The 16,970-nt window shown below is 37.5% G+C and overlaps 1 protein-coding gene across 1 annotated transcript in view; it reads right to left on the bottom strand.

The window, feature by feature from the left end:
* ctbp2l (C-terminal binding protein 2, like) overlaps nt 1-13,508 on the bottom strand; it is a 112,868-nt gene extending 99,360 nt beyond the window's left edge. Inside the window, exon 1 of the mRNA XM_028029071.1 lies at nt 13,144-13,508. The gene's annotated coding sequence lies outside the window, so the exon portion shown is untranslated. The remainder of the gene's footprint in view (nt 1-13,143) is intronic.
* Nucleotides 13,509-16,970: the final 3,462 nt, after the last annotated feature.

Below are 16,970 nucleotides of genomic sequence, written 5' to 3'. Positions count from 1 at the left end.
TTCGTATCAACACAGTTAATGTTGCCATAAGATAGTCACCTTGCCAAATCAGCCAAAAAGTCATTCTCCTCATCGACAAATCAGTGCTCCCCCCCAGTCCTCTGCCTTTCCTCATCTCGATTCTGAGCGCAATTAGGGCACATTTTGATGAAAATGACCCGTAATTCATCGCAAGGGAGAAAAAGGTTGAACTCGAACTGTTACACAAGGTAGATGTTCATTATGAGCCAGCAGGGAAGAGGCTCCTCTTAATAGAGTGCGAGCCATAAACATAGCTCTTCATCAGCAAGCCTGCCATTTGATCTCACCTCTGGGTGCTCGGCACTGGGCATCTTCATTCGTTTCTTCTGTGTTTACTCAGTAATGGACTCTGCCCAGAGAGTTGTTAAAGGGGGACAAAGTGAAAGTGTTCCGACATGTCTACTGGGCCGGTGATTAACGAGCGAATTAGAAAACAACTCCGGGTCACCTTCTTTAACGTCATGATGAATGACCTGACGAAAGAATCATGATGGCCTTTTGTTGCTGTTTGGAGTTTAAGGAACTTTTCCATGAAACGGCGAACTGTCATGCCTTTCACTGCTTGAATTTGGTGCCATTTTTCCACATTTTTATATGCCAGATCAACAGAAAGTAGTGCACAACTCTGATGTGAGAGGAAAATAATTGATGATCTAATGATTCTTCTATAAATAAAACTCTAAAAAGTTCACCCACAGTAAAGTTGCTGTATGTAACTTTTAGAAACAATATTTTTTTTACACATTCGTTAAAACTGTCACCGTGTTGTGCCAGTATAACATGAGACTGATAATCTGTCCAAAAAAATCAAGTTCCTTTACCTCCTTTCTGTTGTCCTACTGATGTCTGCAGAAATACACCGCTCCTGGTCAAAAACAACCAATCACAGCTGGGAGGAGGCGGGTCTTAGCACTGTCAATCATGACTGTGTACATGACTCAAACATGTGCATGCAAAATGACAATAAAGTCAGTCTAAGTCTAAGTCTAACATGGAACTAGAACCATCATCCTTAAAGGATGCTTTACTTCAAATTTTCAGATTTTTATTCATGAAAGAAGTGTTGAAAATTATAAATAATATTCATTAGACGACCCAATTATGAAAAACTTTGTGTTGTTCCATTAGATCGAATTCTTATAAAATTTATTAAAGTTTGTAGTAGCGATGTGAGTATAGATACTTTTTTCAATGTTAAATATAATCAGCAGTTAAAAATCTAAAAACACAGAATAAATAATTCTCATATAAGGTTTCTGGCTGATGAGGGTACATGTGACTGTGTCCACCACTGTCTGTCAAGCCTTAGTTAGAAGCGCTCCGGTTCAGCTGTGTACATGCCATCTCCTGTCACAGGCAGTTTACAAGACTGGGAATGAGGACAGCCATCTGTCCCGCCTCTATGGGGTGCACAGAGGGACGTTTTGCACAGCTCTGACATGCATGACTTCTCCTAATGCTCCACAAATGTTTAGACATGTTACATAAGCGATGCGCCTGTTACACTCGATGTGGAGGAGGGATGAAGAAGACTACCTGTCGAAGGAAAAAAAAGATAAGAAAGTGCAAGGTAAAAGGAGAGTTAAAAAGGGTTTTAGAAAGCAGCAGAGGCTTTTCAGGCAGACAACTGCACCACAGGGCTGCGTTGGTGTTGCTATAGGGTACTTGTAGAGAAAAGAAGTCCAGTTCGAAGGAAATTCAAATGCCAAGACTCCACATGGGGTTGTTTTCACACTGTTGAAGGAGGAGTGTTGCAACCTACAAAGTTTCCACAGCTGAAGTGAATTTATCTGACATATAAAGGTAACGGCTGGAAAGAGCTTAGGCTAATACAGCACAGAGCATAGGGTTGAAAGTGAGCTTTTTATGGTGGTATTTTGCAGGATGTTTTGTTGTTCTGCAGCTAGAGAGAGGGAGAATCTTAAAACTCCTCCAAGATGTCAAGTGCATGAATAACCCTTCTGCAAACAACTGCATGTGGTCAAAGTGTGCGCATGTTTAAGACTGATTCAGATCTAACTTTATCTGACTGCAGCTAAGCAGCACGCTGGGAGAGGGACTGTGATAGAATAGTGTCAGATCGATTATAGTTACCTTTTAAATAGTATTTTACAATCTCTTTTACATCGACTTACATCGCTTTTGACGTAAAAAAGTCAAGTCAAACAGCTGGTAGCAGGCAACTGTGGCACATTTTTAAGGCAAACTGCCATCTTTCAAAAGCCTGTTGCCTTTTTAAACAACCATTTAAATAAAAAATGCATTTTGGGGGAAAACTCTGCTAAAAAAAGCTGACAGTGTGACAACAACGTTGCCTCTATAACAGTACCTGGTGACTGCTCTGGGAGATTTTCTCCACTTAGTGTTCCACTTATACAGCATTTAGGTTTTCTCTCTGGGTTAGTTTCTAACTATACAGAAAGCAGCGTGTTCGGTATTAAACCGAACTGATATGTAGTCCTTCAAAAACAAATCAAACAGTAGGCAGGTATTAGAAATTATGCAGAGCTTAGGGCATATGCTGATTAATTGGAGGTAGAAAAAAATACAAAATAAAATAAGAAAGAATCATAATTTAAAAGCAGAATTAAGCACTTCAAGCACAATACTGACTATAACGCTGCCTTCAATGCTTCCAGACAGCCGAGCTACGCCGCTGAGAGAGCAGCCACAGCACTAACTCAAAAAGAAGAACCTTTGTTCTCAGACCTATAACCATAGCTAGAGATTAGTTAAAATGTGTGAACATGAAGCTGTCTGAAGCATCAAAGCAGAGCAGCTGCAGAACAATACAGGAACACTTAATTTCATTTCAAGAAAAAAGAAACTGTCATCCACCACAACACTACCCTTCACTTTTATCAGCTGGTAATCTCTTCAACAAACAGTTGCTAGTTTTATCTAATCTTATTGTTGCTTCTGGTTTCACAGTCAAGCCAGGGTAAATTTTATCCTTTACAAGTCTTCTCTATTTAAAGGTTATTTATAAATGTTCTAAGGTCAAAGTAATCTGCCAAAATTAGTTTAAGACATGCCGGGCTTGCAAGTAGATGCAGAGTTTTAATAGCTACATTTTTAACTACCTACACAGTTGAGGTTCTATTTATACTTTACAAGTCTGTAGAGAAAGAAACTGAAAGAGTCATAGATTATACACAAACTATCTGTAAATATTGTAAATGTGTCATTGTCTTGTCCAACCATTAGCAGAAAACATAGCAAAAGTAAGCCAGGCAGGGCTAATGACTGGAAGTAGCATTTACATTTCAGAGTAACCCAGCCAGAGCCCTGACTTCAATCTAAGAATCTATGGACGGAGCTGAAGATTAGGGTGATGGCAACCTTTCTAACCTCAATGACTTGAGGCTCATCACAATAGACCAATTTTCAAAATATCAGTTGAAGCATGTGCAAAAATCTGGTCAGCAATTAAAAGAATACTTACTTCAAAGATTGTCCGCATTAAAGCATATGTCGATAAAACGTGCCTAAGTACTAATAAACATCTTCCTAGGTAAATATTACTATTCTCCATGTTTGTTTCTTGCAAACTAGGGTTCTAAACAAGCATGACTATTCAGAATCAAAACGATACCATGCATTGCATCTACATGGGACAATGGATCCTTTGCCAAAAATTTACCTATTTTGTTGCTACTAAAATTTTGTCTTTGTCCATTCAAACTTGTATTTCACTTCTTTAGCTACACCCATATCTTAGTTGAGACCAAAGTTGGACAATGCTTTGATTACATTTCAAACAGCAGCAACATTATGCAGCAGCTAATCTGAGAAGTTTAATTTCAACCCAATGTATACTTTTAAATTTTAACCAGCTTAAAAGATAAGCTAATTATTTTTGCCTGCACATGTTCATTCATATATTGGTGAGTATGATGCAAGTAATGACTGAAATTCTCTTTTGGTTAAATTTTAAAGAAATATATGTTTTGTGTAAAGCCACCAAATAAAACGGCCCAAAATTTTTATGACTTTTCCTCTACCATTTAACCACTAAAACGTGATGAGTTAAAATGCTAAACAAGGCGCCAAGAGCCATAAAAAGTCTATATCCCGCCCACTCGCTACTTGCAGTGACTTTAATAGCTGATTTTATCACTTCCTCATACTGTACACATATCACCGGGCTGAACAAATGTATCTACACTCCTGCCACATGGACTACATGCATATCTAAGAGGACATCTGTATTGCAAAGAATTTGCCAGCAAGATGAGGCAATTGCTTTCATTGGCTGGGCTGATATACACAGATACACAATGAAAGGCTGCCGATGCAGAGCGATAGAAGTGTTGGTTAGGCTTCTTTAAGCCAACAGAGCAACAAGGCATCTGTTAGCGCGACAGTCCATCTCCCACCCTTAGAGCCTGCCCTGTAATTAATGATGCACTGTGATTTTCCTGCAACAACCTCACATCCTCGCACATGTTGACTTATACATTTGAAACTATGATGCAATTAATAATTGACTGCATGAGAAATTCGCTTTTGGTTCAATGTTAAATTGTGAAGTTTTGCATCCAGTAATAAGATGAATGATGGTAAAGTAATAACTACAGAAATAGGCAAAGACCAGAAAAAGATCTTCCTAGTGTCACGACTGTGACCAAAAATATCACATTTTGAAGATACTGCAAATATAAAAATAATAAACAAATTATCTAACTGCTTTTACTTAAAACTGAAAAGCAACTGTTATTTCCAGAGCTCCTATAATAACATGACATGTAGTGTTCAAGTAATATTAGTTCCTACTTAACAGACATGTTGCTCAATATGAGTGGTAATATGTCATCCCCACAGCATGCTGCTGCCACCACCACACTTCGCATACCTGATGCTGGTAACCCTCCAATGTTCAGATGGCTTCCTGGAGTTTGAGCTTATGGTGTTTTGAAAATGAATATTTTTTATTTTGTTTTTTTAAGTTAAAACAGTAATTAAATAGGTTTCAAAAATAATATTATAATAATCTTTTGAATTAATAGGTGACATTATTAATCATATTAGTTAATAATAATTTTCATCAAAGTAATTAGATCATTTGGTACCTACATGTCAGATTGTATTTTTTATCTAATAATATTGCTCAAGGTTAAGAGACAGAATCTCATGCTCTTTGCCTAGAAAACATGTAGAATTGCAGGCGATAGCTAACCTCCCCCCTACTTCCCCCCAACCTAGCTTTCCGCTTTGATCAGGTTTGTTCATCTCCCAAGAAAAAACAAGGGCAGTGGAGGAGGAGATCTTACAAATTATATTATGGGACATGAAATTAATCCACCCTCCCCAAACATTTGGCCTTCACACAGTTTAACCTTGAAACCGGCGTTTTACTCCCTCGCATGAGGACTTCATGAAAGACCCTCTGTCATATCCAAAAGAGCAAGTCTGACATTACAACAATGGCTCTGCAGAGGCAATTACTCAATAGGATCCTTCACCGTGCTGATGATACGTTGTAATTTCATTTCACTTATGTCTGTCTCATAATGTAACACACAATTGAGCGGGGGCCCCTTTACATCCCAAAAGACCACTTCCTCCTTAAGATAATAAAAGCCTTTTGTGCTTGCCTTTGAGAAATCCTTGGTGGATTATGTGAATGTGAATTCAGAAGCCCATCAATTAATATGCATTAAATTAAAGTGTATTAAGTTGTTGAAAAAAAATTAATAACTGTAATAGCGGTGCCACTGCTTCACCCGACAACATCTTACCCGGATGCTAACAAGGCTGTCTCAGACACGGTCAGAGGGGGCTAACGCTGCAATACTTACTTGACCTTTTGCAAACAATGCAGCTGCCGTTCAACCACCTCAGTGTCCCCTGACACTAATGAAGAGTGGTGACTGTTACATCCAGTCCAATAACGGCAAGAAAATCTTAGCGTCTTGCCAGACAGCCACAAGATTCAGCTATAGAGGATTTAAACAATGCTTGGCTCTATATAGGATTAGAGTACATATTTAAAACACCTAATCATTTGGCTCATATGGTTCCTGCCTTTTAAACGTGTTTTAAGTTGCCAGAGAAACTGCGGGAGGGCGGGGGGTTCCTGGTCAAATGGAGCATAAGTAGCTGTCTGTCTTTCCTGCCTGTGCTGCAAGGTTTCCATCAGCTATGCGTACGCCAAAGGAGGGGGATTCATCTAAACATTTCTCCATCTACACAAAATTAACTCAGCTGTTTACAAATTGTCAAACAAAAAATACTTCCAACTAGAGAAGCACTTCTTCCCACTTCTTAATATGTAACACTGTAAATAAGATATTTCTCATTCTTTAAAGTTGGGGTTTTTTTGTACGATAACACAAAACTTGTTGGATTTTACTTGATTTTTTTCTTAAACCAAATTTTTATTCATTTTTAAAATAGAATATTGTTGTCACTTGCTTTTAAAAAACAAATCAAAATCAGAAAAAATGTATGTTGGCAATTTAGTGATTTATTTTTTTTAAATAAACTGGAAATTGTCAACAAAACCGTCTTTCCTTAATCCTTATCACATGAGTATTCCCGCCTTCGTTTACAAAATATCTACAGCTGACACTGAAAACATGAACATATAGACATTAATTAGCTGAAGAAAATTTTAGAGAGTGCTGACAGTCAACACACCAATCTTCTCTCACTGTACTTGTACTGTGCATCAAAACTGAAATATATGAAATGAAAATAACTACGTTCAAGGTTCTTCAACTGTTTCAATCTCACACCCTCCTCAGACGTGGAAAAAAACACAACAAAAAACTTTCATACACACATTGTCAAAATATCTTATTGTTCCCTACAGTACAGGGAACTGTTCATGGGGATTTATAAAAAAAGACATGTATGGTACTAATTAGTCTTTATCCGTATGTAGCTCCAGATACAAGTGCTGCTACTGTCACTGAATTGATAGCAACAGGAAAGGCAGCAATGACAGAAGAACAGTCTGAAAATCCCCGTAATGTATCTGAAAAATGAAGATACACAGAGCCTCAGGAGAAAAGAGAAAAAGGGAACAATATGTCAGATGTTTCTTTGCAATACCTTTCCAATACATCACTGCTAAAGGTTAAAGGAGTTTGAAAACCATGAGAGCAGTAGAGTAACTACAGCTTCAGTTGCAAAAACATATTAGTTTCCCGCTACTATAAACTATCACGATCAATTTTCAGTTTTACCTTCACGTTTTTGCCCCCTTTTCTAAAAGACTGAAAATTACCCCCCGCTTCCAGCTAAACCAATCTTGCCTTAAGTTGGAGATAATGAACATGTTCGGCAGACTTCAAAATGAACACCAGCGCTCCTGGGCACCTCAGCTCAACACAGGCACATCACACAGACAGTTTTTAAAGAAGGAAGGCACAAAAGAGAAAGGGAGAAGTCTTAGCCTTTGGAGACCAATTAGAATCACATATTAAAACTGACCTAAAAGAACCGTACAGGTTACACTACTTACCCTTTCCCCATAGCTGCTGTTTCCAGTCCAAACAAGCAACCTCCACAGAAAATAAAGATGAAAAATCTGCCTCCTTGGAAGGATTGAAGAGAATATCGAGAGGTGGTGAACACACATAAGGGGCATGAGGGAAGCATTTACAGGCTCAGTAGTCTTCCAGGCATAAATTACATGATCTTCTTTAAACACCCAAGACACTATTAGATCACAACCATCACTGACATAAGAAAGACTTAATAGAAAGATGGGGGAAAAATTCACAGAGACACAAGGATGTCATTCTCAGCACTGCAACAGTGTTGCTCAAACTATATGAATGTTGAAGAAAATAACAGAAGGCCGTAAAATGCTAATACCTTACCACAAAGACCAGAAAATCAACTATATATAGATCATTCTCAATGAATTAGAATATGATAGAAAAACTCAGGTGGAGTTTTTCTATCAGATGATATAGGCTTCACTTCACAATTATTTCAAGGCTATGATTTGAACACACTTCTTCCTTCCACTAAACTTTGGATGCAGCACTCTGAACAGTCAGCTTCAATAACAACAAGCTTTTTTGGGTTACTCTTCTTGTGTCAGTGACTGCAAGCTTGACAACTGTCAAGTCCGCAGTCTTTCCCATTATTGTAATATTTTTTAAGGGATTGAATTTGGGGTTTTTATTACCTACAAGTCAGAATCATCAAAATTAAAAGAAATAAATACTTCAAATATATCACTGTCTGTAGCAAATCTTTATAATCCGAGTTTCACTTTATGGACTGAACTGAAATGAATTAGGATTTACTGAGATGCATCTTAATAAATCACTAAAAGCTAAATAGAAGTTTAGGCAATCTTTACACAAGCGGTGCATCCACGGCATATTTCGCATCACAGCGGTTCTGAAACATGCTCCGTCTCGCTTCCACGGCACCTCCAGAGGGGGACTCCGCTCTCATAAATCCCCTCTAATGGTCGTCAGCGAGGGAAGTTTTAACACAAGAACTTAGCGGCCACTGTTACTCACCCGCGCAGAGCGAGGGTCTGGGGATGATGGATGGTAATAAATATTGCAGGGGGCTAACAGAGGTCCCTTCGGAGACGTTCGATTGCCTCTGGCAATGGGGTGCTGCTCAGCAACGCGGGAGACGGTGGTAGGGAGAGGGGGAGGAAGACTCCTTGCCAGGCTGAGACTGATGGAGTCAGATCAATTTCCAGAGAAAAGGATAAAAAAAAATTGCTTCCAACTCACCATATGTATAGCGACTCTGCTGGTCACAGATGGAGACAAAACAATCTACTGCTGAGCAATGATTATTGTGAATGTACCTGTTATGACCTCATCCCTGCTGCTCTTGTGTCAGGAGCTTTTCTGACAGGGATCCCTGTTGAACTGATCTGCCCACCATCTTAACTGCTTCCTTGACAATAGCTTCACAGCAGAGCAGATGTCCAGGCTGCACACATCTGTAGTGGCCTTCTAGTCCTTCAGGCACACAGGCCCACCCCCATTCCTGACGCTAATGCATGCATGCACATGGACACTCATGAGAGAGAGACAGAGCTAACCCACCAAGGTCATCTTTATTTTGTGAGATTTTTACAAAACTCAAACCAGTTTGCAGCAAAGAATGTCTATTTCATACTGTAAAAGTATAGGATCTAACCTGCCAGTCATCAATCAGAGCCAAATGAGGAAGTTGTGGGTTTGTGCGTGGGCAATGGCTTATTTCAATCTCGAGTGCATCTCTACAAGAAGAATCTACCTGCATTGTTAATAGCACACTGGTAGATACTCTTACAAATAACCAGATTGATGAAAACAGACATTTTTGAAATTATGCAACACAAGTGTTAAATGCTAATCAGACTCTGTTAGTAGACATACACCAACTACTCAGTCAAAGAATGGAATCAGTTTCTATTTGTCAGCTTTGATGTGTAATCAATAGGTCAGCTATATTTTTCAAATCTACTTTTTTTATTCTTTACAAGTATCAAAACAACAGTTAATGTAAGGATAAATAAGTGAAAATTGAACAGAAAAGAAAGGCCAGGGTTTAACAAAAACAGGACGTAGACATTTTACAGCCAGAGTTTTCCTTAATGATACAAAAGTCCTGTGTAATTTAAGCTTGGCGAGCTGGGAGTTTTTTTCCAAATACTTTAACATATAAAGGAGAAAAGCTGTACTGCAGGTTCTTTGTAAGAGGCAGGGTAATTCAACAGAAAATTTAAGACAAATATATACATATATGGTTAATGATTTTAACACACATCATTAACCATTATCTGAACTCAAGAAAGCTGCATCGAAATATTATTTGGTGAATACATTAACTGACATACTGAGAGATCTTAGTTTGGGTGCTTTCAATAAATCAGGAAAAATAATAGATTTTCACTATTTGTCTCGCTGATCACTGATCAGAACCGACTATGGGATTAAGATGCAACTCTCAATCTGGGTGACACTAGTTTTTCATTAGACCATCTGTTAAACATACTAAAAAGTTCTAATTTAATTAGTCTGTTAATATGTACAAGAGTGCGTAATTAAAAAGTTAGCAAAAGGCTATTAGCAACTCATTCATAAATGAACTACACCAAACAGTGGTTGCGAACACATGATCCACATTGTGTTTTTTTTTTTTAAGTTCACACTTACAGGCTGCTGTGCGAGAGTTCTATGGAAAAAGTATGGCTTTTTTGATCTCACTCCATCTACCATTTCAGAGGAAATGTTTTTGCAGTTGCTTTCAAAGGCCCCCTATCGATAAAGCCATGGTATATAGCATTAGAGAAAAAGGGATTTTTTTTTGCTGTTTTGGTTTCATCTTCTCTTTCTATACTGCAAACACAAAACCTCCATTTCCCACCACTTCAAGCCACAAAGTAAAAGATGCAGCAGTGAAGCTTTTTCTGCTTGAAACAGATTTCAAACTTCATTGAGATCTTACTTTCTTCGATTTCTAACTACAACATAAAAAACAAAACATTTGCTGCAAATTTGGTGATAGACGTAGTAGTTGCACAAATGCTTCAAAAGATTCTTCTTTGTTTACCATGCCGATCAAAAATCAATAATTAATGGAAAATCATTCAGTTCCTTTAATGTTTTATTTCTTTTATGCCGATTCCTGCTTTTACCAACTTTATTTTTTTTTCTCAGCAACCGTATGCACTAATAAAAACACATAAAGGAAACAATGTTCTATGATATATGTACTTTTGATTCCAAATAAATACTCCGATTTCTGCATCAAAGTATTTTATCCTAACTTTTATTTTTATTTTAAAAAACAACCTCAACATCATCTTTACCAAACCCAAAATAAAACGTGTCGTGGCAGATAATGCGTCATGGATTAAACAGGTTGGAAAATCTTCGTTTGAATGCATTTAATGAATAAGAAAATAAGCCTAACATTTTCTATGACCTGCTAAAAAAAAAGTGGAGACACTCCACTCACTGGCTGATTGATTGGTGCATCACTATGTATAAACACAGAGAAAATCAGATAATCAAACACGTTCTGTTGACATATTTTCAGAAAATGCTGATTTAATTAGTCTGCTAATATGTAAAAGTACTTATTCGAGTGTGTAATTAAAAGTTAACACAAAGCAATTAGCAGCTCATTCATACACTGGCTGCCCAAAACAGTGGCTGTTAAATCAAGATCCACTTTCGATTTAGTTTGACTACCATTTACTCTTTTAGCTGTTGTACAAAAGCTTCAATGAAAGACTACAGCTCAGTTACATTCTGAGACAGACAGCTTTTTCTAGGGTATATTCCTCATTCCACGCAGGAAACTTACAGATCACCAGTCCACAACACAATAAGTGATAACCTTTCAGGTGGAATTCCTCAGGCAGTAACAAGTGTTTGATCTTTTTTTTTTTTTTTTTGTCATGAGATGCACAAAGTTTAGTGCGGCCTCTGATCCTCTGTGATGATGTGTGGCATCTTCTTCAAAGTTACCCCCAGGGGAGGAACGTTTGGAAAATTGGTTATGTGTGAAAGGTCAGTGAGACCCAGACTGAAGATATTGTGAATTGTGTTTATTTTTGGATAAGGAACATAGTACGCCAACCTCTACTGAAATGTTTTCCACAAAAACTAGTTGCTGGGGATCGAGAATCCAGTACAGAACTGGTATTTTCCTATCTTTGAGTCATTGCTCTGCTCTGTTTCTGGTCCAGTAGCTTCTTGTTTACCATTTGCTTTAAAGTGTCACCGTTGATAGCAAAGTAAACATACCCAGAATTCAAATCTATTTACTTCCTGTTAGTGACATCTTTTGGTCAGAAAGCACTCACTTGATTAATCTAAAGATCAAAGTAGTTGTTTTAAAATCAACCCAATAGCCTAATAGTCTCTTAATGTTTCCCCCTAAATATTAAAAATCTGAGTTGATGAGCACATGCTTTTTAACCACTGGAAAAATCTATGTCCAAATGGAAAGCGTTCATAATAGCAGAATAAGTGGGATTGCATGCTATGTTTTGATCCTCAACACAAATATTTTTTTTTATCTTTACGTCAAAATGTAGCTAATAGCTAAACTTTATATTTTAAGGTGAAAAATTATTTTCACCATAAAAATAATTTATAACGTTCTAATTTCACACACAGTGACGGGTGGTATACTCACAGCATGATGCTGCCACTACTGTGTTTACACATAGTGAATGTTTGCAAGCATTCAAAATGTGTCCTTCCTGTAAGTGGGGTAAAAATGTAGTTGCCATCTTGCAGCCAACTGACCAGCAGTGCACAACAACAGGTGGAGGAGAGGCACCAATGCCTCTATGCTGCAAACTCATTAACCTTTAAACCATAAAATTGGTGTGAAGGACGATTTGAACTTTTTTGAAACCGTAACAGTAATGTGGATAGTACTGATATTGTATATATACATACAATATAGTTTAAAAAAAACCGTTGCTGGAAACTTGATGGAAATTTTTTAAAATGAATGTAGAAATTATGCCATCTTTTTTGCTGAATACCCTGTTTTGGGTCACAACTTTTCAATTTTCAATGTAAATTTAGGACAATAAATTACATCATAAAAGGCGATTTTAAAATTAAGTTACTTTCTTAATTTTTAACCCACATACTCGATATTAGCATCATTCGAAGGATCTCGGAATGCTTTTGACAAATAGTTAATTTGTTTTGCTACAAAAGTCATAAACAAGCCCACTATGACGGGGTTTGTCTCAGCATGCAACACTCTCAGGTGACTACAACACTTCCTATTTTCTTCTAAACGACACCACACTCCGTACTCGGTCTTACTGGAAGCAAAAACAAGCGCTAGTGTCCGCGTCCTGGCTGAAAATACAGACGGAGGTAAAAAATAAATGTCAACAGAGAAGGTAGATACAGGTCCACATTTTAACAGGACAAGCTACTACTCGGTCAAAAACAGCGTCTGTGAGGATCCAACCCACCCGTCCATTCCTCCTCCCCCCCCCCCATCTTCATGGCGCAGTAAGGTGGACACACATGGCCGAAGCTGAATGCGGACCTGGGCACCCTGACGGCAGCCAGTCACCCCCAACTCTCAATCAACCCACAAACTGGATTTTAAAAGCGTGCTTCGCTCTTCTCTCAATTTCTACAGCAAAAAATGTCGCACACTTACCCGAATAAATGAATGAATCGCCAAGTTGAGGAGCCGACTTTCTCTCTTCAAGCGCACGTCCTCGGCGGCGGCAGCATCATCCGCTTCAGGATTAATGTTTCATGCGAAGATTGTTCTTAATATTATGATTTCGGAGTAATTCTGATTCCACCTTATAAATCCTCCGTGCAGCGTGTTTGTTTCCCCAGCAGACTCGAAGAAAATGTGCAGATAACAGGAGTAATGGGGGGTAAACGGGCTACAGTGTGTTATAATCTTGTTTATTATGAGCATAAACACCGAGTAGGTGTCCAAATGTTTCACCGCTTTATTTTTTCCTCCCCCTCTCTCTCTCGCTCCCTGCCTGCCTCTCTTTGGCAGTAGTCTGTCTAACTCCAGTTTTTTTTTTCTTTCTTTTTTTTTTTTTTTTTTTTTTTAATCAAGGCGGGGTCTTGGGTCGTTTAAACCAATGACATAAACCCAGACGAAGACGAACCCCCCCACACTTCTTCCTTCTCCTCCTCCTCCTTCTCCATAAAATCACTCACACACACTTACCTTCTGCTCACATGCTTATCCTAACTGATGAGGTCAAACGGGAAATTTTAATCAAAAGTTTTTGTTTGTTTGTTTTGTTTTTAAATGAAGGTCATCTTTATCTAGAAAGACCACTTTTCTAGGGACCTGACTGTAATGTTAGTACCCATAATTTTAAAAGATTTTACCCATGGTATGCATTTTTACTAACAAATGTCCACCTACTGTAAAAACACAGCTGAATAACTAATGAAATACAGATTTGCTTAAAGATCTCACGAAACACAATGCTTTTTAAAAACACACTTGAGACAAAAGGTAATGCTGCTTTGTGATTTGAGTTGATGACATCAAAAGAGACACGATAATCATCATTAGTGAACACAATAGCCAAGAAGTGACAGATCTTAAATATTCTGAAGCGTTCAGGTTGCACTTACGTGCCGAGCCGGAGTTTAACTTCGATTATCCAAAATCATTGATGGATACTGTCGAGGATGGCGAAGCTGAACCAAAAAGCGACAATAAAAATGTTAAGTTTATTGTCCTTTTTCAGGATTTCCATCTTACTGTTTTCCATGCACATCGATCACTTGCAGTAAATATCTTTCTGCTTGTGTCACTTTAAATATGTATGGAACATGGCAACAGCAGCATTGTATGCAGGAAGCATCTTTGGGGCTTTGTGTTTATATATATCCCATCATTTTTGACTAAGGCTAAAAGCTGAAATCATAACCAACCACTAATTTCAAAACAAGTGCAAATTTTACAATAAGCAGAAATCAAGTAACAGCTGACTAAAAACATTAAAAGTGCAACTTAGTTTACATTGATACAAAGTTCAAATCAGCCGTCGACAACAACGACTGCAATGACTGTAGGAAGGAAAACTGGAGAATTCTTCATAAGAATCTGAGAATGAAGCAAGCATTGATTTCCTGTAGACTTCAAGCACACAGTGAAGAAAACTCTTAATTGGTTTCAAAGGAAGAATGTAAAAAAAGATAAAATAGTCTAGTCAATCAAGTGACTTGGAAAATTATCCAATGGAAAATTGAAAAGAATTAAAGATCAGAGTGCATAGAAAGTGAAATGAATCCCTGATTAATCCCCGCTGCTGTTGAAATTATACAAGACATTAATTATGAAAGTTGTACAGTTTTCAGTGACATTTCTTTACTGCTAGTTTGATTTTGATAGACGTTAGCAAAACTGTCACAAAAGTAACTGCTAAAGAGCTTAGCGCGCAGAAATTTACATATTTCTGTCGTTTTAAGACAGTTTTGCCTGAAAACATTAATTATGTGAAAATTCTTTGGATTGTCTAACATGACTGTTTGTTTTCTTCCCAACAGGATATGTTTTCAAAATTCCATTGTACACAAGCAGAAATTTGTTTTGCTTTTCTTCAATTGTCTGTCAATGAACAGCAACATGTGGGGGAAGGGGAAACTTTATGTTGCTATACAGTCCATACAGCTGGAAAAAAAACCCCTCCAAAAACAATCTCTTGCATCTCATTAAAGAAATTTAAAATCTAGAAGCAGGAAATGTAATAGTTCAGTCATTTTTAAGCATTAACTATTTAGAACCATACTTTAATAACTACAGCTGGTAGGTGCCTAATAAATAACCCCTTTGTGCAAATCCAAATTCCTTGTTCTCAGGAAAAAGATAAGCCATGTCTAATGGTAAGAAAGTTGCAAACATGAACAGATGAACCAAAAGAGTGGATTATAGAATTTGCTGTTAATCCTGCCTTATGTGGAGCAGTAAGGCCTGACTTAGAAGCCAAGGTAAAGGACATTTTCTTGAACTTTAAAGTAAGACAATTAAAACAGGAAACAACTCATGCTAATTAGTCATTTCAATTCTACTGGTATGGCACCTGAAAGCTCTAAAATCTTCATAAAACTTGTGTGGGTGATTGTAAAAAGTCAATTATCCCAAATGGAAGTACATTTTGGTCTGATTCTGATGGTTAAGTGCCACTTAAGGCTAAAAGCAGGTCGGATTATCCATGTGTGTGTTTCAAAATTGGACCAGATTTAATATTTAGTTGAACTGGCCCTTACCTCAAGCAATCCAGACAACAGATAATGAAATGCTTACAAGTAAAAAGCAGAAAAAAATAAATATCTAAAATTAATCCCTAATCTATTTCATTTAATGATGTGGAAATGTTCGGAAACAAAACGTCTAAAAGTCTAAGCAAATACAGCAAAACGCCTCATGTGCTCTGTGGTGTACGTTGCAGGAGCAAAGAAACGTGTGCCTGTGATGCTTGAGTTTGAACATACTTTAAATAAGTAATAAAAGTATACATAATGGACTTTGATTCACCCTGCATATAAGACAGCTGAAATAATAGAACATTTAGGATTAATTTATGTGCATGGAGTACTTTTTTTTTCACAAAACACTGGATATAAGGATCTGAAACTACCTCATATTGATAATTGTCTGCGTTCCCTTAAACTTTTACATGGTAACTGCCCTGCAAGCAGAACTGTGAGGTCAGTAAGGGAAATAAATCTAATTTAGGAAATATTGTGTGACTGTGTAAATACCAGAACCATGCACAATTGATTTGACAAGTCTGCGTAGCAAATCCAATGACCCACGCACACACTGCAGATCCAGATGATGTCACATGATGAATCTTTGCTCCCTTGTTTGGTAAATTGCTGCACAAAGGAACAACTTTAAGCCACATGAGTCAATTAAAGCATTCAGGGTTTTTCCTTTCAGGAATATGTTTATAAGGGTCACCCTGACCACAGGGGACACCAATTACACTGAGTCATGCACATTCTGTTTTATGGTCACTTGTGAAGATTCTCTCTCGTTGACCTTTTTAAATTTTGTTGTGTTACAACCACAAGCTTTAAGGTAGTTAATTACAATTGTATGTGACAAATAATAAAAAAACAACAACAATGCATAGCTATGAAGTGAGAGAGAAATAATCCATGTTTTCATGTTTGTTAGAGGACATTAGTGAACAGTTTCATAAAGACTGATAAACAATCGATACAAGTCAGAGATTAAGTTGTGGAGAAATTTAAAGTTGAGGACATTTTATCTGAGATTTTTGTGTCTATGAATTTAAGGGCTCACTTGTAGATTCCTACCATATATTAAATGTGTTTTTTTTAATATAATTTATTTTGAGTCTGTATTTCTTTGTCTCTATGATCTATTCATCCGGTTGGCATCTGGCTCAACACCAATAAACCCCCCACTAAAATGTTATGCACACACACACACGCCAACACACGCCCACACACACATATATATATATATAT

Source organism: Xiphophorus couchianus, chromosome 10 (genome assembly GCF_001444195.1).
Source record: "Xiphophorus couchianus chromosome 10, X_couchianus-1.0, whole genome shotgun sequence".
In the NCBI taxonomy this organism is placed as follows: domain Eukaryota; kingdom Metazoa; phylum Chordata; class Actinopteri; order Cyprinodontiformes; family Poeciliidae; genus Xiphophorus; species Xiphophorus couchianus.
The sequence above is the reverse complement of the archived record's forward strand: the minus strand, read 5'-3'. Positions and strand labels throughout refer to the sequence as shown.